The sequence below is a fragment of the Lynx canadensis genome, chromosome B2 (assembly GCF_007474595.2).
Source record: "Lynx canadensis isolate LIC74 chromosome B2, mLynCan4.pri.v2, whole genome shotgun sequence".
Lineage (NCBI taxonomy): Eukaryota > Metazoa > Chordata > Mammalia > Carnivora > Felidae > Lynx > Lynx canadensis.
In genome coordinates this window covers 104,077,612-104,099,804 of record NC_044307.1, presented here as the reverse complement: position 1 = coordinate 104,099,804, position 22,193 = coordinate 104,077,612, and positions in this window count along the sequence as shown.

Sequence of the window (22,193 nt, the reverse complement as noted above, 5' to 3'; positions counted from 1 at the left end):
AAAATAAATAAATAAATAAACATTAAAAAAAGAAGAGCAGCACAAGACCGTAGACAGGAACAGCAATTCTTAAACCATTGCAATAATACAGATAATTCTACAGATAAGATCATTAAATTGTTTCCAGAGGCCGAAGGAATGGAGTTGGAGGTGCGAGAAGAGGAAAGATTTTACAGGGCTGTGTGGATGTAGGACATGAAGGAGGCAAAAGAACCTAGGGATAAATGTATCCACAACCTGGGAGAACTTTGCCCTGGAGGTTCAGATTTGGGGAAACAAATCTGGATCAGATTATGGAGCTGCTGAGATCTACCAGAAAGAATACGTAGAGTGAGACAAGAAGGCCAGACAACAATGCTAAGAGGAAATAGCTTGTCCCTGTCTCCATCATGACCTATTGGTCCAATAATCCCAGGTCAAGAGAACAAACTGAATTAGGAGAAATAGTAAATTAAAGTTAATAAATAAACATATAGTTTAACCCATCTGTTAATAACGTAAAGAAAAAACTACCATATTAGACGTATACAGGACTGTCTGCTTAACATACTCATTTCTTTGGAGATTTCCTCTCACTTCCTAACCATGGGGGGCACTGCTGTCATACTTCTTGCCCTTTCTTTAGTTACAGCTGGCTGGTCCAGAGAGCTTATCTGATGTGAAACACTTATTTCTGTGGCAGGCATATTTTAAATGTTCAACTTATGACTTTGTAGGAATTCGAGAAATTAATAAAAAAAAATACAAGTACTCGTGGCCAAACTTGGCATCAAGGTCAGTTATTAAAAGTGGAAATTATAAGGATAAAGGGATGTGGTCATAGAGCATGTCCTATGCAGATTTGGGACATAAGAGGCATTAGGGTGGAAGATAGAGATGAAGGAACTGAGCACCACTTCTAAGCTCTCTTTACCCATAAAGGAGGAGAATGGGGTTGAGGAAAAATCTAGATGATGTCTGGGCTTCTCAAAAAACAGAAGACAAAAACAAAAGCAAAAAAACCTAGTGTGGTGCAAGGGCTGAAATATAACATGAGAAAACTGCCTCATTAAGAAATAATGGAAACAGGGGTGCCTGGGTGTCTCAGTCCATTGAGCGCCCAATTTTGGCTCATGTCATGATCTCACTTGAACCCCGTGTCAGGCTCTGTGCTGACAGCTCAGAGCCTGGAGCCTGCTTCGAATTCTGTGTCTCCTTTGTTCTCTGCCCTTCTCCTACTCATGCTCTGTCTCTCTCTCTCAAAAATGAATACACATTAAAAAAAATTTTTTTTAAAGAGAAGTAATGGAAACAGTTTCTGTTTATTATGCAAAGCTTTCAAGCATGGTAAGTTAAATAAACGTACCAAAAAGATAGGTGAGCCACCATAGATCAGCCTTCAGAAAGCACAGGAAAACTTGGAGGACTGAAAGAAATAGTAAAGATGATTTCAGCTGAAAGAAGTCAAGTTAAACAAACTAAGGATTTTATAACAGCTGTCATATATACAAATGCAAATATGTATATAGATATATTTGATGTAGCTGTGATTAAATATTAAAAATATTTGAGAATTATTAAAATAGCCAACAAAATATTTTCTTTGACAAAAATATTGAAAGCCTACAACAGGAAGCTTATCGTTTAATTATCTTTTTTTAGTGGTTATTTATTTTTCTCTATCTCTAAAATTATCTTTTTCTGTTAGTGATATTATCATCTTGCTTTTGATGTTTAGAAACATTTCATTGAGCTTAATACAAAACATATCAAATGAAATCATTAGAAAAGTCAAGGATTGATGTTAAATTTATTAAACATCCTCAGGAGAAAACATAAACCTACTTCATAAAAAAAATAATAATTAGTAGAATTCTCCTCAGAGTCTTACAGTAAGTAGATAATCTTTTCTAGATGTCAGATGTAGAAGCTGCAGGCTTTTTTTTCATAAGTGCTCATGGGAAAAGTACTTAATACTTGTAGCATGAGCACCCCCAAATCCTCCATGTGAGCCCAGTATACGTGCAATCAAGAGAAATGCCAACAGCCAAGGAAAATTCGATGTGCTGTTCTTTTAGACTTATTCTCTTTGTATCCCTACAGAAAGATTGAAACGTTGTATGGGTATCAGGAATTATATTTACCAGAAAAATAGTTTTGAATAGTAAAGGGACGCCATCCATCTGCTCTGCATGGTTTTTCTGTGGGCAAATACAATGTCTATAGGAAAAGAATTTACCAGAAGGCAGTTGAGAATACTAGATGGAGGCAAAGATGAGGAAATCGATGATAGTAATAAATCTTATAGTAGCATGGGTGTCCTAAAGAACAGTCTGTTTGGGCAAATGCAAAGGAGATGGGAGAGCTGCAGTGAATGATGAATCTACAGATGTGAGAGGTCAAACGAAATTTATTTCAGGTATTTTCGTGTCTGATATTTGGCAAGCAACTGCCTCAGTGAAATAACAGTTGAGCAGAAGTAAATAAATAAAGGTTACGATACTATAATTTACATACTCTAAAGTGAAATCAGATTTGAAAAATAATCTTAGAATAAATTGAAAATCATCGCCTCCAATTTGAAAACATTCAGGGCTGCAAAACACTCTTAATGGGGAGTTATGCATTAGACAAGTCCATGAATGACCACTTCATTGTCCCTAAACATTGGCAATAATGAGGTGGCCCTTGAAAAACACTGCCTATCCCCCAAAACTTGTTTTTTTTTAATGTGAGAATGATGAATGATCACTTGGGAATAGATGGAAATTATCACCTGACATTAAAAATACTCGACAGGTATACTTTTGTAGGAGCAAAATTTAATATACTTAACAAGTCATGTAATTTTATTTGTTAAAGAGTCAAAGAATAACAAGACCTTCCAATTATATGATTTGGAATTTTAAGAATGTACTTTCTTTTTCAATGAGACCAGAATACATTGTTTAAAGTTAGAAACACAATATGAATTATCCTTTAAGCAGTGATAACATGCTTGTTTTCTATATAAAACAATCTATCTCTATTGATCTTTTGCCTTAATATTCTCTAAATCCAATTTCCAAACCCACTAAAGCACAACTTTCATATTACAAGGTATTCAGAGCTTCACTAGGTCTCAGATATTTTTTCTTCTTATATTTCAACACACACAGATGTACACATACATACACACACACAACTTAGACACAGATGACCATTCTTGTTATTTCTCTTCCCCAGAATTTTCCATATAGAAAAATTTCACTGACCACCAACCTGAATGATTTCAGCATTTTATTAGTAAATCGTGGGTATTTAACAAAATTATCATGGCAATTCATAAAGGAAACAAAGCTGTCAGTGGATATACATCATTCTAATATGGTACCACTGAAAAAGAAGATGGGTTAGCTTGTTTTGTCATGGGGAGTTAAAAGGGTAAGTTAATTTATGCTGACAAAGAAAAATCAATAGTACATTGTGCACAAAAGAAGAATCAATCATCATTTCTATGGCCTCTATATTCATTATGACATGAATTTATTGAGGAAAACATTGCATTCAAATATGAATTGAGTTTGCCTCAAAAGTCACTAAGCTCATCAAAGGCATAATCAAGGCCCTTGCTATCAGAATCTTTTAGTGACCCCCAACATTAATGTAGCAACCTGCACACAATGAATAGTGAATAACTATCTTCATCTGGGCTTCAGCAGCATTTTAAGAATCATAAATCTTATACTTCAAATACCACAATAATAGGCATTTCCTTCTGGTGTATCTTCACACATTACTTTTCATTTTAGTGAGGGTTCCCTGCAAAATAGCTCAAGCATACTGGGGCCTTAAAGTTATTTTTGCTACTTACAAAGAAATGTATGTGCAGGCATTTATGTCCGTTCTCCGTTTTTGTTTTGCAGTCATCCCTTCTTTGAAATAATTTCCTGCCTCTTTGGTAACACTTGCTAATCGGAAATGTCTCACTTTCTTTTTTTTTTTTTTTTTTTTTAATTTTTTTTTTTCAACGTTTATTTATTTTGGGGACAGAGAGAGACAGAGCATGAACGGGGGAGGGGCAGAGAGAGAGGGAGACACAGAATCGGAAACAGGCTCCAGGCTCTGAGCCATCAGCCCAGAGCCCGACGCGGGGCTCGAACTCACGGACCGCGAGATCGTGACCTGGCTGAAGTCGGACGCTTAACCGACTGCGCCACCCAGGCGCCCAAAAATGTCTCACTTTCTTAAAAGCACATTTTAACTATTTTTCTTCGTATTGAAATTAACATATTAATAAATAAATAAGAGAAAGTAGTATAGTGTGAGGACACAGCCCCTGAAATGAACAGTTTTTCAAAAATTAAATATACCCAGAATAAAAGCTTCTTGAAGCCAAAGGATATATATTCAATGTGTTTTCATATCTTTTGTGTAACTTTTATTTCATGGGTCATCTGCAAAACTGGAGAAATTGAGATTCTAGTTAAAGTCCATGATCTCTTGGCTCAAACTGAAGGTTACAATTCCTTGGTTCCAGCAAGTTCTCCTGTGGTTTTATGAAGCTAATATCCATTTGAACGTTGAATAGGTGTCTAAGAAACTCCATTGGCTTCCCCTTCTTTATTAGACCTGTGATAACAAATGAAACTGAGCTAACCAGCCACCCTTCTGCAGCAACAATGTGTTTCTGAGCCTGTTGTGTCCTAAGTTAATGTGACCTAGAATGCTCTGCCAACTCACCGTCCTTCTAAGTGCCATTCTGACTCTCTGAGGTCAACAGTTCACCCCTGCACCAGCCTGGTTGCCACCAAGGTCATTTGAGTAACTGTGTCCACTAATTTGAGGAATGCTGTACTGTCACATGGGAAACTGTTTTCATCTCAGGACTAGACTTTTCACCCAAAACAGTTTTTTTTAAAAATGGCTACCCCAGTTTCCAAAGAAATTGTCCAGCAAGCCCTCAGGTTAGAGGAGGGCATGCTGACTTGCATGTGTGAGGGCACACACACACACACACACACCCACCCCACAGCTACAAAACAGAGAAAATGCTTTTCATTAATGGAATGGAACATAAACCAGATACAGAAATAATCCCAGCACAGGTGATAGAGGATCAACCTGAGGCACAAGCAAAAAACCAAGCTGGAACCGAGCATTTGCTTGGCTGTAGTGTTCAACACCAGCCTTTTGTTCCCTTAAGTTTTAAAATATGATTTATTGTCAAAGTGGCTAACGTACAGTGTGTACAGCGTGCTCTTGGTTTTGAGGGTAGATTCCCGTGGTTCATCACTTACATACAACACCCAGCCTTTGGGAAGAACTAGATATTTCAACCAGCTAATGGTTGCAGTTTGCTTTCTGGTGTCCAGAAAACGCAAAATGAGAAAAGAATTTTCCTTTTTCCTCTGAAACTCCTACTGCAAGGACAAATTGGTGCCATTCTGCTGCTGGGAGGTCCTCTCCAGCTCTGCCCGCACCATGCTGGTCCTACCGTGGCCCCATGGACATAACTGTGACCCTGCTGACTCCTGATGATGCCCTTTAAGGCTCCAGTGTCCCTTCAGGCCCACTGCCCAAAGAGCTCTTGCTTCAAGCCCGCTGCCAATATGACTTAGAACTTGGATTCCTTCCATCACCCCAGTTCATCTGGGTGTTTTTCCAGTGATACAAGACAATGACTGAGAGAGAGGAATCTTAGAAATCAAGGAAGAGACTTGTTAAATATTCTATTTAAGGAATATTATTTCACATTATTGAAGCTCGGTTATCATTATAAAAGAGGATTGTTAAAAGAATTAATGCAATAATACAAACCACTTACCTTATTGAAATTATTCAATATTTGATAGTTCTTATAATGAGTATTATTATATAAGGCCAAGTTAATTAAGACTTCGCAGACCTACTACTGCATCAAAATCTCCTAGGGGAGAGTTCTACAGTATTTTATTTCAGAAAGCTTCAAAGGTAATTTTGGGAACTTCTCTTTTTAGATATGATGTTATACTGAAGTTTAGCTATGACTTGACTGAGCTAAAGAATTAAACACAGAGTTGATGGGGGGTGGGAGGGAGGAGGGAGGGTGGGTGATGGGTATTGAGGAGGGCACATTTTGGGATGAGCACTGGGTGTTGTATGGAAACCAATTTGACAATAAACTTCATATATTGAAAAAAAAAGAATTAAACACAGAATTGTATGTAGTTCTCTAGATGCAACACAAGTACAATTATCTCCTTCTGATGTCAAAATATTCTATGGATGTTAATGTAGCTGATTTTGTAGATAACTAAGAGGATCTTAAATGTTTTCCTTATGCTGTTTGTTTGTTTTAAATTAAGTCCCTATAATTCTGGGTTATCCTGTTGATCATACTTTTGTTTTCATTTTTTTCCTGTTGATTTTGTTTTACCAAAATTCAGACCCCGATTTTTTTTTTTTACCTATCATATCTCTTGTTGTTAATTCTTAGAAGTGGTCCGGAGATAAACCATGATTCCCAAAAGTATTGTTTGGCTTTTTCATTCAGCATATATATGGACAATTTGATAAGCACATCATTTATTTCTTATTCAAAATTTCTAATGACCATGTTTTGGTCAGAATAGAGAGTAGAGTACATAGAAGAAGACAAAATATCTGATTTCTCCCTCCAACACCTCCCTGGCTGGAAGCTACCTGAAATATTTTTCTTCAGAATTTAAACATATTTTATTCACAGAGGCAAATGGGAAAGTCCAAATGTGCATTTGTTCAATTATGGTCATAAATTCTTATAAAAGTTGACAAAGGCAGTCATTCTGTGCAGTGTTAACAGACATTGATAGGGAAATGTCCAGAGAACTATATCTTGGCTCAAAAACATTTAGAAATGCAAGTGATAATACATTCTCGTATGATCAATTGAAATTAGAAGACTAAAACGTGCCCCTTCCTCTTCAAAGTCGCTGAAAATGTCACTACGAGGGAAGGAAATGGAAAGAAAAAACTTAAATTCATGGAGTTTTAGAGTTGTAAATTGCCTTATGGGTTAAGAGACCAATTGCATCATTTTACAGATGAGGGAAGTGAAGAAATGACTCACGACAGATCTCATACCTAAATAGTGGCAGCATTAATACCAGGATCCAGTCTTTTGACTCTTAGTCAATATTTTTTTCACTATACCAAGTGATCAAACAAATTGTAATGGATCTATGACAGTAAGCAAATCAGTGATAAATTTAAATCTATAACGAAGTATTTACTTGCTAATGTTTGACAGTGTCCTAAAATACACTGTTTATGTGTTCATTTATATTCCAACTTCATTTAAATCCCTATCTTAGAGATGCCCAGAATCATAGTAGAAAATCTCGTATGTTGTTACATTTTCAAATTCTGTTACAGGAAGCTATGATTAGGATAAGAACAATCCTTTTCATCTTTCACATGAATAGAATGTAAACACCTACCTTCCTGACTTGCTTCATAAGCGGATACAATTTAGAGAATGGTTTTTGAAAAGCCTCTTTTCAGGAAGGCTAACAAATACCTTTTCAGGAAGGCTAACAAATACACATGTATGGTATAGTGTTGAAATATAAATCAATTATTTTCGACCTAACAGTAGCCAAAAGCTGTACTGCTAATTAACACGCTGAACTCCAGAATCCCTTTGCTAGTGCTCATTAAAGGGTTCATCACAAATGTCACAAAATCTCAAGATAAGCAAACTCTAGAGCATTGAAGGAGGAAGGAGGAAGATGTCCATCTGGTAGGGATTATTAAAAATTCAAGTATGAAAGAAATGAAGAAATGTTCCTGGGAAGACACATTGTCACACGCATTCACAGAAGTGCTGCACTGACATTTAGCAGAAGGATATCTCAGTGTTGTAAAATAGACTCATGTAATAAGCCAATGGTCACTGAGGCAGAGCAGCTGATTCCCGAAATACATGACAGAGTGGTGCCACTGTGGCCGCATCCACATCTTAGCTTACGTGAGGTTTTGAGCTAAAGCAAGGACAAATAAAAGTCCACAGCCTTCCCCTAGTGCCTCGAACAACATTCCAAATATACTCAACTTAACCTACTAATCTGCAATGTTTCGGAGAAGATTATGTGGCCATTGTGTTTGAAACAGAGAGCAACATTGAAAACAAGCAAATAAGAGAAACATTTTTTGCAGATTTTTGCAGATTCTGTAAAAGTAAGGTAGACTTGCTCCTGAAGTGGAGACATTCTGGTCTTCTTAGTGTTAAGTTTATTGGCAGCTGAGAGGAAGGTCAGACCTCTTCTCAATGCCAAGTATATGTTCACAGGTGCACTGCAGGTCTTCTAATAGTCACATCAACGCTGCATTTCAGGTGGAGGTTCTGCCTGACACAACCACATTAGGCCTGGAGAAGTGAGGGCCCCACATTGCAGTTTACCAGGAGGGGACGACTGGAGGTGGGGAAGGTCACTGGCCTTTTCTAACTCTTCACAATTTCACTTTCTCATAGCTTTGCCCACAGATCTAACTCATAAGCTTCCAAGGCCAGACTTCTTACGATGTTCTTTCACTCACATTTATTTCTTTTTACTCACCCACATCATTCACCATTCCTCTGGTCTACCTCAATTCTACCCATCATTCAAAGGTTCATGTTAAAGTATATCTTTTCTCAAAACTCACTCTAAACACTCACCCATATTGTTCTTCTCACTCAAGCCATAAAAGATAATTCCACCGTGTCGCTCATTTGGCATTTGTATTGCTATTGATTAATGTATGTATGGGGCATTCCATTTGCAACCAGGTATGAACCCTGTCACATCAACAGCCATGTTCCACATTGCTTTTTTCACCCCAGTGTGGTTATATTTTATAAGGGAAGAGAGCCTCTCTTGTAGTATGAGTTCAGTGAAACTGTGTGAGTTGACCTAGTATCTAACTACTCTATTGGAGCCATTCTTTCAGACAAATGTATTCTCAGCTCCAAATAATATCATATAAAGGAATTTAGTGAACACTGGGAATCGATAGGTTAGGTGTAGTATGTAGTTTTCTCAGTGAAAATATGCTTAACACTTAAAAATCACATACTATCTTATTTTAAAAGTTAAAAACAAATAGGAAGCTGAGCTTTTTTTTATTCATTCTACTCTTCTTACTCTACAAATATAGAGTTAGCATTCTGATCAAGAATTCTGAAAATGTATTCCTATCAATTCCTTGGGCAAAACGACTCCAGGTTATTCCAAAACACATGATATGTGTGACCTTGACTCATATAGAAAAAATTATGGGATATGTCAACATACATTTCCTAGCTTTTCATTCAAAGGGAAAATGAACACTACAGAATTATCATAATAACTTTTAAATATCCAAATTAAGTGCAGGTCTAATATCAAATACTAGAGTTTTAATTATGACTTTTGGCAACATTTATTTTCTCCTTAACCACTTTCCACTAGAAAAAAATTTTTTCTCTCTCTAGCATATTAATGGCATTCCAATTTTGCTATTTTAAGTCATACACAATGTTGAACTAGCTACCTGTTGTCACCCTGATTTAAACATGGTTTGAGCCACTCCAAATATACATATCATTCAACAAAAACAAAAATTGTCAAAATTAAGTACTGCAGTGGCTTGCACAGTGATGCTGTGACGAGGCAGGTTTACTGTAATTATCCACACAAAGCAGCAGGGAAGATTATGGATTGGCTAAGTGCATTCCCGCTTCTACTTGGCAGTCTAATACTACATCTTACCATTAAGCAAAGAAAGTCTTTAATACATTAACAACATTCAATCTAAAGTGGCTCACAGAGAAAATGCTATAAAACACTGCAATTATGCTAAACATAGAGGCAACACTATTAGATGGTGAGTATTTTTAAATGTGAATCTGTTAGGTCGGTCTTAATCAGGGATTGTTACAATAAACACGTCTCAATCACTACGGTTTAGAGAGATATAATTGATCATAATTTTTGCAATGCCATGAGCACTAATAGAATGTGAACAAATCCTGTCCTTTATCTGGAAGGCCTCCAAAATTCTGTAAATATTCTGGAAACATTAAATGACTCTCTTTTGAAAGAAGGGTCTCTATGCTTCTCATTTGTCCATTCCCAGTATAAAAATAAATTTGAAAATTTCCTAAATGATGTTTTAGACAGGACGATCATAGTAATTTTCTCCAAAATTGAAGATGCTGCTTCCAGCGATCCTTTAAATTAAAAACAATAACAACAACAACAACGACCACAATCTAGATATCAACACTCAATGTCTCTGCTCTCTCCACTTATTCACTGCATGTTCTGCTCCATTCTGGCTTCCCTGCTATTACCACCATCATCGTTTCCTCAGGGCACCAACTCCATTACCTCCATATTGATAAACTGTGGAGTCCCTCTTGTATTGAGACTACCTGACTACTTAGCAATACTCAGCAGAGTGAACAACTCTCTTCTTAAAGGCCTCCTCTCTTGGAACACTCTTGGATTTTTTATTATCCGCTGGCCAATTCCTTTTAGTCTCCTATCTGAATACTGTTCCTCAACCAGACTTTTACATCTATGTGTTCCTCAGAATTCAATTTATGGCTTTGCCCTACTGACATCCACCTCTCATTATAATTAAACCTCCACAACTCTATCTTATTCACTATTATGTATCCCATGCCTACAATAACATCTACTCCTAAAAGGATGCTCAATAGATATGTGGCATGATTAGATCAATCCATCCCCCTGGGTTGAAAATCATTTTTATTCTAATGGCTCGTAGATCTATATTTCAAGGCCCGATCTCTCCCTGTGCTGCAGGTTTACAAATGCCTATCCTTACTTGATTTATCCCTTAAATGTCACTGACTTTTAAAATTAACAAATATAACATATGAATCACCCCCAATTTTCTCCTATTTGAGAAATGGCATGGTCATCTATCTTGCTGCTAGGTCTGGAAATTATGTATCATCTTTGGAATCTTTCATTAGATCAAACTCATGTCTAATATATTAGAAAATCCTGTCAATTTGACCTTTAAAATACAATGTACATTTATCCACTGGTCTCCCTTGTTATTGTTACTATCCTAATCCTGACTATCAGCAAGTGTCTTTTGTCTAGACCATTACATAGTCTTCTCACTTGCTAATGCAAAGAACAGGTGAAGACAGTCAATTTAAGTTGATAAGACTGAAGTCCCAGTGGGATTCTGGGATGAAATACAACTCCCCTCCAAAAAAGAGGAAAGAGAAAGAAAAGGGAAAAAAAATTATTTTGATTCCTGATCCAAATCTCCCTACTTACTGAACTAAAATCAATGTCATTGGGCTGTTGCCTGCAACATAGGAACTTACAAAATGGTAGAATACTATTAGTAGACCAGTGAGAAAAAGATAAAAGGAACTTAAACCAAAAATATTATACCCATCCAAGCATTTATCTGCCACATAATTGTGTATATACAAAGATGCAAAGAATATATCACTTACACGCCCCTGTTGATGAAAATATTCAAAAAAATACCACTTTTCAAATAATAATAATTCATAATGGAATTCTCAAGATAGGAAAAATTGGAAGGAAAAGAAATAGTATTGATCAATAAACCCATATTAGATAGATAATAAATTAATATGGACATGATTCATAATCTGTGTACATGATTAAAAAATACTAAATAAGGCTTCTTAAAATAAGGAGGATAAATTACAGGAAAAATCTAATAATCCAGAACAAAGATTATAAAGTATTCAGTAAAATCTATTGATAAGGCCAAGCAGAACATGAAGAAGTGAATGCATTCTGGGTATTGATGGAAAGAACGGTAAAAATAATAATAGTAATAATGAGATCTATCAGTAGGGGGAATGGGCTTTGTTTTAATATACTGTCAAACTGTGTGTTTCATTATGAGCACTGGGGAAAAGAACATAATCAGAAATAAGATTCAAAAGTATAATAAAACTTAGAAAACGACAGGAGGGATGAATAAAATTAATAACAATTTGATCAATTCACCAATAGTTGGTTGGGGAAAAAAATGAGAAGAAATATAAATAATATTTTTAAAATTTGTGAAAAATCAGTTTTATTTATTACTTATTCCACTACATAAAATACGAACAAAAATTTCCCATTAAACCCCAAGTACTTTCATGTTGGTATGAAAAATGTGACATAGCTCTGTGCTATTTATAAGTAACACATTTAAAACAAAGTAATAAAAGGGCATTCAAAAAAGTAGTTGAATAAAAATTTAATCAAACAAAAAGGACAAACAACACTAATAATAGAAAAGGAGGATATAAAATGTAGAGTTTAATACTACCCAGCATAAAGAGGGAAACTATATGCATAATACATATGTGTATACACACACACACACACACACACACACACACACATAACAAAGGCATAACGTCTGATACAGCATAAACAGTTTCATAAAATACAAGTAGTTCAGGGTCATTGGTGCCATGACATAAAGATTGACAATAAATGTGTAGACCTCTCTTAACCTTCCTTAGGTTGATAGGATTCAGCCCTATAAATTACTACTTATGGGATCAGAGCCCTATTGGCAAAAATGTTAGCCTAGGTTTTAAAGAGCCACATTCAGAGTTAAAAGGTGAAAACCTTACCAAAAGATTTTTACAATATCACATTCTAATTTTCTTAAGCTTATAGGTTTAAACCCTGTTCATTTTTGACATACCACATTAACATGAGATAAAATATTAACTAATTTACATTCTAATGTACTTCTGGCAGAAGAAACTTACTGTATTTCAAATAGCCAAAAAATTGCTAAACATAGAATACTGAAGATTATCAAAATGCAAGATTTCCAGTAATGTTAACTCAGCCATGTTAAACATATTGTAGATTTTATATCTCTCATTTAAGTACCACTTAATGTCCATATTAACAAGTTACTATAGAAGTGGCTATAGAAATTTGGAAAATGAAGACATTTAAACTTTAAAGCATAGATTGCATAGGTAAATTAATAAGCTTCCTGATTTTAAGGAACAATGGAAATATTTTGAAAAATTAAAGAGAGCTAAGAATGGTAACATTAAAAATGATTCTCATTCTTTTTTTTTTTTTTAATTTACATCCAAGTTAGTTAGCATATAGTGCAACAATGATTTCAGGGGTAGATTCCTTAATGCCCCTTATCCATTTAGCCTATCTCCCCTCCCACAGCCCCTCCAATAACCCTCTGTTTGTTCTCCATATTTAAGAGTCTCTTATGTTTTGTCCCCTCCCTGTTTTTACATTATTTTTGCTTCCCTTCACTTGTGTTCATCTGTTTTGTCTCTGAGAGTCCTCATGATTCTCATTCTTTTTTTAAGTTTATTTATTTATGTTGAGAGAGAGAGAATGAGCACATGTGGGGGAGGGGCAGAGAGAGAGGGAAAGAGAATCCCAGCACGGAGCCTGATGCTGGGCTCAATCTCTTGAACCAGGAGATCATGCCCTAAGCGAAAATCAAGAGTCAGATGCTCAATCAACTGAGCCACCGAGGTGTCTCAGGATTCTCATTCCTGATAGAATAAGTCACCAGAACATGTAATGTTCCTAACCAAAGTTTAAGCCAAAGCTTACAAACAGATGCTAGGACGATTTACTTTCCTCCATAGTCATTGATCTCCAGATCAAAACATGATGTTATAAGACATGTTTACTTTCTTCAGTGGTGCCTGTTTCTTAGACAAGAGACTTTTAAATTCCAATTATAGTTTATTTGGCCTACATATATTAATTTAAGCTAAAATTTATTAGTTTTTCTATTGTTAAAATCAGAACTTTCTCTCCCCTCTGGTGTCTCTGCTGGTTTTGTTTCCTTTAAGATTCTGCAGTTGCATGCTATGTTTTTTCCATTAATTAAAAAAAAACTTAGGGGCGCCTGGGTGGCGCAGTCGGTTAAGCGTCCGACTTCAGCCAGGTCACGATCTCGCGGTCCGTGAGTTCGAGCCCCGCGTCGGGCTCTGGGCTGATGGCTCAGAGCCTGGAGCCTGCTTCCGATTCTGTGTCTCCCTCTCTCTCTGCCCCTCCCCCGTTCATGCTCTGTCTCTCTCTGTCCCAAAAAATAAATAAATGTTGAAAAAAAAATTAAAAAAAACCCAAAAAAAGCCTTATAAACAGCATACTGCAGACCAGTTTGAGCTCCAGAAAAATATGCATGGGCATATATATAAATAAATAAATATGTAAATATATGTACATATATAGAGAGAGACTTTTTTCTCCTCTTCTTTTTATTTTTTTAATGTTTAGTTATTTATGGAGAGAGAGAGAGAGAGAGAGAGAGAGAGAGAATCCCAAGCAGTCTCTGCTCTGTCAGCGCAGAGCCCAATGTGGGGCTTGAACTCACAAACTGTGAGGTCATGACCTGAGCCAAAATCAAGAGTCAGATGTTTAACTGACTGAGCCACCCAGGTGCTCCTCTCCTCTTCTTTTTCACCATTGACTCACTTTGATACACATCATGGGAGAATTGACATAAAAATAAAGTAAAATAGTGAGCAAATTTTAAAAGCTGATTGTTATAAAATAATAACATGTAGATTCTGAGAGAAAAAGTTTTCTTATGTTTATTAAGATTTCTTTAAATGTGTTTGTCTTGTTAAAAATCATAAAAAGCATAGAATACATGAAAAACTAAAAAAGACTGAAAAGAAATTGTTAATTAATTCAACTATACAGAGATAACCATTACTAATATTTTAGCATATGTAACTAATTGTTGATTCATTTGTGAGAATAGAGAGAAGGAGAAGAAGGGGAAGAATGAGAAGAAATAGCCCTTTCAAACTTTTTTTTAACATACTATGAAACTACTCTCACAACAAACATTTTAATGATTGCACAGCATAATACCTTATGACTGATTTATAACATGTTTAACAATCTTTTACTAGGTTGTTTTAAAAAATATCCCATTGTAAATAATGCTGCAGTGAATAACCTCATATATAAGCCATTGGAAATAGTTCAATTGTTTCTTCAGGATATAAATTAGAAGTAACATTGTTGTCAGTAGTATGCTTATACATTAATCTTTTGAAAGATTTGATTAATTTCCACTCTTGATAACTGAGTTCCACATTTTCAATACTCTTCACCAATATTTAATGTTAGAAGTCTTTGCAATTTGACAGGTAAAAATCTCATAATACGTAACTAAGCCTTATATTTCTGGCAAATATCTTAAGAGAGAGAGTAAATTATCTTCCACTCATTAAGAAGGAGAATGCTAATAAGAGACTTTCAAAATAGAAAAGAAGTAAAACTCTCTATTCATAGATGACATGATCTTTTTTATAGAAACTCTCCAAAAAAAATCTTAGAAACAAATTTAACAATGTTCAATGTTGCAGGGTAAAAGATAGTCACAGAAACATCAGTTGCATTTCTATACACCAGCAATGAACAATCCAAAAAATAAATTTAAAAATAAATCTTATTTCCAATGGCATCCAAAAGAATAAAATACACAGGAGTAAATTTAAGCAAGAAGGTGAAAGTCTTCTACGCTAAAAACTACAAAGCATTGCTGGAAGAAAGTAAAGAACACCTAAGTAAGTGGAAAAGACACCCCATTTCCATGGACTAGAGGATTTAACATTGTTACTATAACAAAGCAATCTACAGATTCAATATAATCCTTATCAAAATTCCAACAACCATTTTACAGAAATGGAAACATTGATCCTCAAATTCATATGGAATTCTCAAGGGGCCCTAACTATCCAAAACAATCTTGAAAAAGTAGGAAAATGTTGGATGTTTTAGTCAGCCCAGGCTGCAATAACAAAATACCATAAACTGAGTGACTTGAACAAGAGAAATTTATTTTCTCCTAGCTCTGGAGACTAGAAGTCTGAGAATAGAGTGCCAGTATGGTTAGATTCTGTTGAAAACTCTTTGCCTGGCTTGCAAATGGCTGCCTTTTCTTTGTGTCCTCACATGGCAGACATAGAGAGGAAGAGGAAGAGGGGAGAGAGAGAAAGAACAAGCTTTCTGGTATCTATTCTTATAAGAGCCCTAATCCCAGCATGGGGTCCCCACCCTCAAAAGCTCATCTAAACCTATTACCTCCCAAAGAACCTACCTCCAAGTCCCATACATTAGGGGTTGAAGATTCTATGTACAAATTTTTGGAAGGACGTGACTCAGCCCATAGCATAGGAGGACACAATTTTCAATTTCAAAACTTACTAGGAATCAAAACAGTGTGGTGCTGGCATTAAGAGACACATATAGACCAATGGAATATAATTGAATTCAGAAGTAAACCCATACATCCACAGCCAATTGATTTTTTGGCAATAATGCTGATACTGTTCAATAGGGAAAAGACGGCCTTTTCAACAAAGAGTGGTGCACAAGACGAACAAAGAATGAAGTTGGATCCATACTCATACCATATGCGAAAATTCCCTCAAAATGGAAAAGTGACTTAAATGCAAAAGATCATAACATAAAACTTAGAAAAAAAAATATGAAGGTAAATTTTTGTGATCTTGGGTTTGCCAGTAAATTCTTAGACATGACACCCAAAGTATGAGTAACAAAATTAAAAATATGTACATTATACTTCATCAAAATTAAAAACTTTTGTTCATCAAAGGCCATTATCAAGAAGGTGAAAAGACAAACCAAGAATGGGGCAGACATTTGCAAGTCATATATGTGATAAGTGTCTAGTATTCAGAAGTTATAAAGAACTAATTCAACTCAACAACAATAGCACAAATAATTCAGTGTATAAATGGATAGGGAATTTGAATGGATATTTCTCCAGAGAAGATATACAAATGGCCAATAAGCGTATTTAACGATGTTTAGTAGCATTATTTATCAGGGAAGTACAAATCAAAGCCACAATGTGACACCATTTCATACTACCGAGATAACTATAATAAAATGATTTTTAAAATGGTAAAAAATAGTATTGGTGAGGAAATGGAGAAATGGAGCCTTCCAACACTGCTAGTGGGAATGTAAAATTGGCCACTTTGGAAAACAGTTTGACAGTTCCTTGAAGACTTAAATATAGAATTACCATTTAATCCATTAATTCTACTACTAGGTATGATTGACCTAAGTAAAAAGGAAAATTCAAATAAGCTCAAAAAGATGAGTTTATTTGGGAATAGCAGAAGGATTGCAATTCAGGATGAGCAAACTGTAGCAAGACACAGGTGAGTCCATTGTGGATTTGGGGGGGGGGGTAGGTTGGATTTATGAACAGAAAATATAAAGAAGGAGGAGTTCAGTGGGTGTCAGAATAAAAAACAAATGGAGACCTGCCTTGAAAAATGACCAAGCATACAAAATCAGTCCAGTTATACAAACAAAGCTCAGTTCAGCCCACTTTGTGGGACCAGCACAACCTGGGGTGTCTCCTGTTTCTGCCTCTGGCAAACTTCCCAAGGTTGATATGCAACAACCTCTGATCAACCCCCCACCTCCAAAAGAATCCCAACACTATCAGTTTTCTGTAAATCAGGCATTTCCAGGAAATCAGTCTCTTGGTCTTAAGTTTTATCTTCCTGAGAGTACATGAATGAGATTCTCCATTTTATATCCTCCAGTCCTATTTTAGATTAAAATTCTTTCACATTTCTCCCTTTTGACCAAGTTCCTTTGCACAAAGCATCACTGACTAATCAAGTCATTCAGGTGCTATTTGTTCATTTTTTTGTATATGTCCCATGGAGCTAAGTAGGACCCTCCTCAGGTGTCTTGTCCCACGAAGAAGGAAAATGATATGGAACTTCACTGGCTTCATTTGACAAGAGAATTTTAAAAATGTCAGTCACTATGTCCTTCTAAAGTGGATGATTTAGTTTACATGCATTTGGGAAGAAGGCGATTTAGGGAAACAAAAGAAAAATAAAGGTTAATAGTTTGAGCAAATTATAAATTCAGTTCCTAAATTTTGAAGAGCTGCCAGTTGAGAAAATGTATAGATGTCAGGTTGAAAGCATCTTCAGATGGAGTGAGGGCAGACACTGACAATCTGACAGACTTTTCTGGTTTGTGGTTTCAGTGTCGCTGGTGATCCTTCTGAATGGCCACAGAGCAACAGGCACCAAGATTGTCCACTTAAGAGCTGCTGCGATGATTTATCTGAAGTTAATACAGTCGTCTCAGCTTTAGCTAGCATGACTCTAGGAAAAGGCAGCTTTAGTTTCATGATGATTCCAAATCAGAAGAGTGGGAGAAAATTAGAAGTGTTAATTTGGAGAATTCTAGCTACATTCTGGAGGAAATTGGAAAGATTCAAGACTCAGGCCAGTTCACAAGGAGAAAACAAACCTCAGAGGTAATTAACAACATTGAAATCTGATATGCATGAAGGTGCATCATTGAAATATATATTTTGTTCTAATCATCCCCATTTCTATCAAAGATAACTATAATAGGATTAATTTGTTTGTAGATTAAGTTCAGTTTTAATAAACTTGCCCTGATTATTTATATAAGTGCAGCAAATGAATAAGCTTTTTAAAATCTGCTTTGCAGGAACTTTTCACAAGAAATCTCAGATTGGACTTTCGAAGTCTATTTAGGCAATAAAGTTGTCAAAGACTTGTCAAATTGCATCCTGTTACAAAGAGAACAGATTTTTATTGAACTTACATAACTTTTATTGAACTTACATAACATACATTGTCATGAAAAATAAGAATATTTAATAAGAATTTCCAAATTCAAAGGGATTGGGTGGGAAGTAAAAGATGAATGTTTGAACCTTTGTACAAAGATACATTTTCTTAAAAGAGAGAATAAAAAGGGGTCCTTTAAATTGGGAAAACAAAACATTAAAGAACCAGCAATGTTTTAAATGAAGTCATAAAAATTATAATTTGTGCTATCAATTTATCCAGTCTTATGTAATCATTTTCTTTCATCTTTTGTTAGCAATTTTATAAATTCATCTGTTTACATATCAGAGTTTTAGAAATTCTTTCCTAGCTCAGAGTTGCGATCTTAAAGTTATCAGAAATCTGTATTCTAGGGTTCTTGTCAGGGTCTTTTCCCTTTGAAGATGAAATATATCTGTAAAGGCATCAGAATAAAACAATAATTGCCTACAAATGACAAAAGACCTAAAAATGACAATGGTTAAAGGTTAGATGAACTTTGTAATGTAACTGACAATGGAATTTGGGTATTTTTGTGACATACATTTTTAAATTATGACATAACATTATCCCAGAACATACCAGAATTTTAGGAATTTTATATAATTTCTAGAATATTTATAAAATACATTTATATAAATACACCTAAAGAAGGCCCAGTGTTACCTTTTATTCGATAATGCTTCCCAGGAATGGGTATTTAATATACCAAATAAGCCTAATTACTATAATATTCCTCTTTTAGATGGAGAGAAAATTATCTATTTAAATGAAGTGGCAATAAAAGATTTTAAAGGCAAATATAGAAGCTTAGATAGCTCTGAGCAAAATTTAAAACACCTGATGATAAAGATAACATAAAGCACAGGAGATTATTCTGATAAAAACATAAAATCTTTGTTTTCTAGGCACTTACTTAAAAGGTGAAGAAAAACCTTTGTTCATGATGTTTTTTTATTAACAGCAGACCAATAATCTAAGAAAATTTTATCTTTTTAACAGAGAAAACCAAATTCTAATTTTGCAGTACTGTGCTTTTTGATAGTAAAAATTCTTATTTTTTTTTAATTTAAATAAATCCATTCCAATCTTAGCCTGATGACACACACAGAGTTCCTTTCTCAAGATTTCCCTTCCACAAACTTGCAATTTTATCTATCCAGGTCATCCTATCTTTTTTCCTTTCTCGCTATGAAACAACCATTTACTTTAGGACAAACCTATTTTATTTTTTCTCAACAAAAATGCATCCTCATTCTTCATACCTTCTTTTGTCAAAAACACATACTTTACGTTCCTTAAGTCTTAGAAATAGTAATCTGCTTTTCCATCAATCATCATCACACCCTCCTCTTCCTCCTATCACTTTCCCAGAGATTACACCTCCTAGAGTCCTAATCAGGCTTTGTCACAAGTGCCTGGATCTTACTGTGTGGCCTCCGTGCCCTCCTGGCTTTGCAAAATAACATGCCAAGACTTTCAACTTAATATCCTGCTCTCCTGCCTTGTCCACCAGCCCCGAAGCCCGCAGAGTAGCAGACACGTGCATGTCCTTCCCTAATCTCAGCTCATCTTCCAACTTCTACTTGTAGTCTTTGCTTTGCAGTGAAAAATAGGAAGCCAGCAATGTATGAATTGCTTATCATATATTAGCACCCTGTGGTAAATTAGCAAAGTTATAAATACATTTTACAATTTCTAGGAGTATATTTTCTTCACAGTAAATTTTCAGAGTGGCCCAAAACATGGTTTATTCATTGACCCAAATATCTTTAGTTTCTCTGTAAAGGAAGTTACAAGTAGCTAAACCTATTTTAATAATGTTTCAGTATTTTAATTTAAATTATTTTATTTTGTTTTATTTTAAATTATTTTATTTATTTGGAATGATCTAGATATCCAATAAATTTGACTTAACTCACTATTTAACTTAACTTAGCAAAACCTCAAAGTTTTCAGTAACCAAAAGACTTCGGAAACCGTTTGCTAAAAAGTTCACCTAAAGGCTCTTGTTCCTTTAGTATCTATTTAAATCATTTGTTTTTAACGACCATATTTAGGCTACTCTTAAAGATTTCACGGTACTTTAAAGCAGTTAGCCAATATTCGAAGTTATTTTTCTGGCTGACAAATTTTTGAAACAGAGATAATATGAGCTTGTTTGATTTTCAGTAAATCTACCTAGAATAAAAGTCTTATACTTAACGTTGATAACTCTAAGGACATGTCTGCTTTAATTAAACCAACAAACTTAAGCTAGCTTTTATTTATCAAAGATGATCCCAGATCAAGGACACTTGAAAACCATTTGGGTAAATTTCTATGTTTCTGAGAATATACTTAATTTATATAAATGCTTGATTTTCTCTAAGCCAATTAAATAGAGTTCTTTACAAGTTAATTTCATCAAGAGAACTTTTAAAGCAGTCTGTACTTACAAAGGCTTTTCCTCCCTTTGTTTTTCTTTTAGTCTCTGTGGGTAACGTTTTGAAGTCTAGGATAATTGCTATTTAAATTTTTTCCTTCCTTTTTTTAAGTGCAGGACAATTGTCTTTCCAATGTCCTGATTTTTTTTCATAGTATCAGCAGATGTCTGAAGGAAAATAGGCAAGGGTCTGAGGCACTTTGGAGTTCAAATCAAGAGTTTTTTTTAATTTTAATTCTCTCTCTCTCTCTCTCTCTCTCTCTCAACAGTCAACATTGATAACAGTTTAGTACTAGAAAAGAAATGGAGGTCACGTCAAGGAAGGGGATTGGGGGAACTAGTTGGTGTTGCCAAGGAAGAGGCCTCAGCCCCAGATGCTTTTGAAATCTCCTTTTGGTTGTTTATTCGCTTCAGTTAGCTTAGAAATAGTATTTTGTAAAAAGGCAACTTTAGAATTCAGAATACATGTAGAAGTTTCTAGGACCAATTAAAATAGCTATGGGAAAACAAATTTGAGGAGTTTGCAAGTTCCCCGTAAAGGCCGTCAAAGTTCTAAATTATCTTACTAAGGTTGGTCCATTTAGTCAAATATGTACATGAGGAGGGATCATAATTTTGGATCATAAAACTGGTCAGGGTCCCTGGGGGAAGGCTACCCTTAGAGCATTTATAGCTGACTGGAATCCCATTTCTCACAGGTTTTGCTGGAGAGCAAAAGAAAAACAAAGAAAAAAATCTCTAGATAGCCTGATTATTTTCCTTTCAGGGTTGCGAGTTGGATTTTGTTGCATGGTTGTGTTTTCATATGGTACTTTTTCTCCTGGAGGAGGAGCTTTATCTAACCCATGATTAGGTGTCCCCTATTGCATGGAAATTGTCTTCCAGTTGGCAGATGACCTACCAAAAATGTGTAAATCTGGCCTATCTGTAACTAACGTATTCTCTTATAAGAATTTTTTGTTTGTTTGTTTGTTCTTCGGAGACTGAAGTCTCTCATAAGGAGATGGCAAGTGTTCTGGTAGTGTTGATTTGCTCAAGTCGTGCTCACGAATAGTATTACTATTTTTGTTTCATTTTGCTCTCAAGAATTCCAAAGGAATGATATTGAAATTCTAGTGTGTTGTCAACAAAAAAATAACTGAGTGCTCA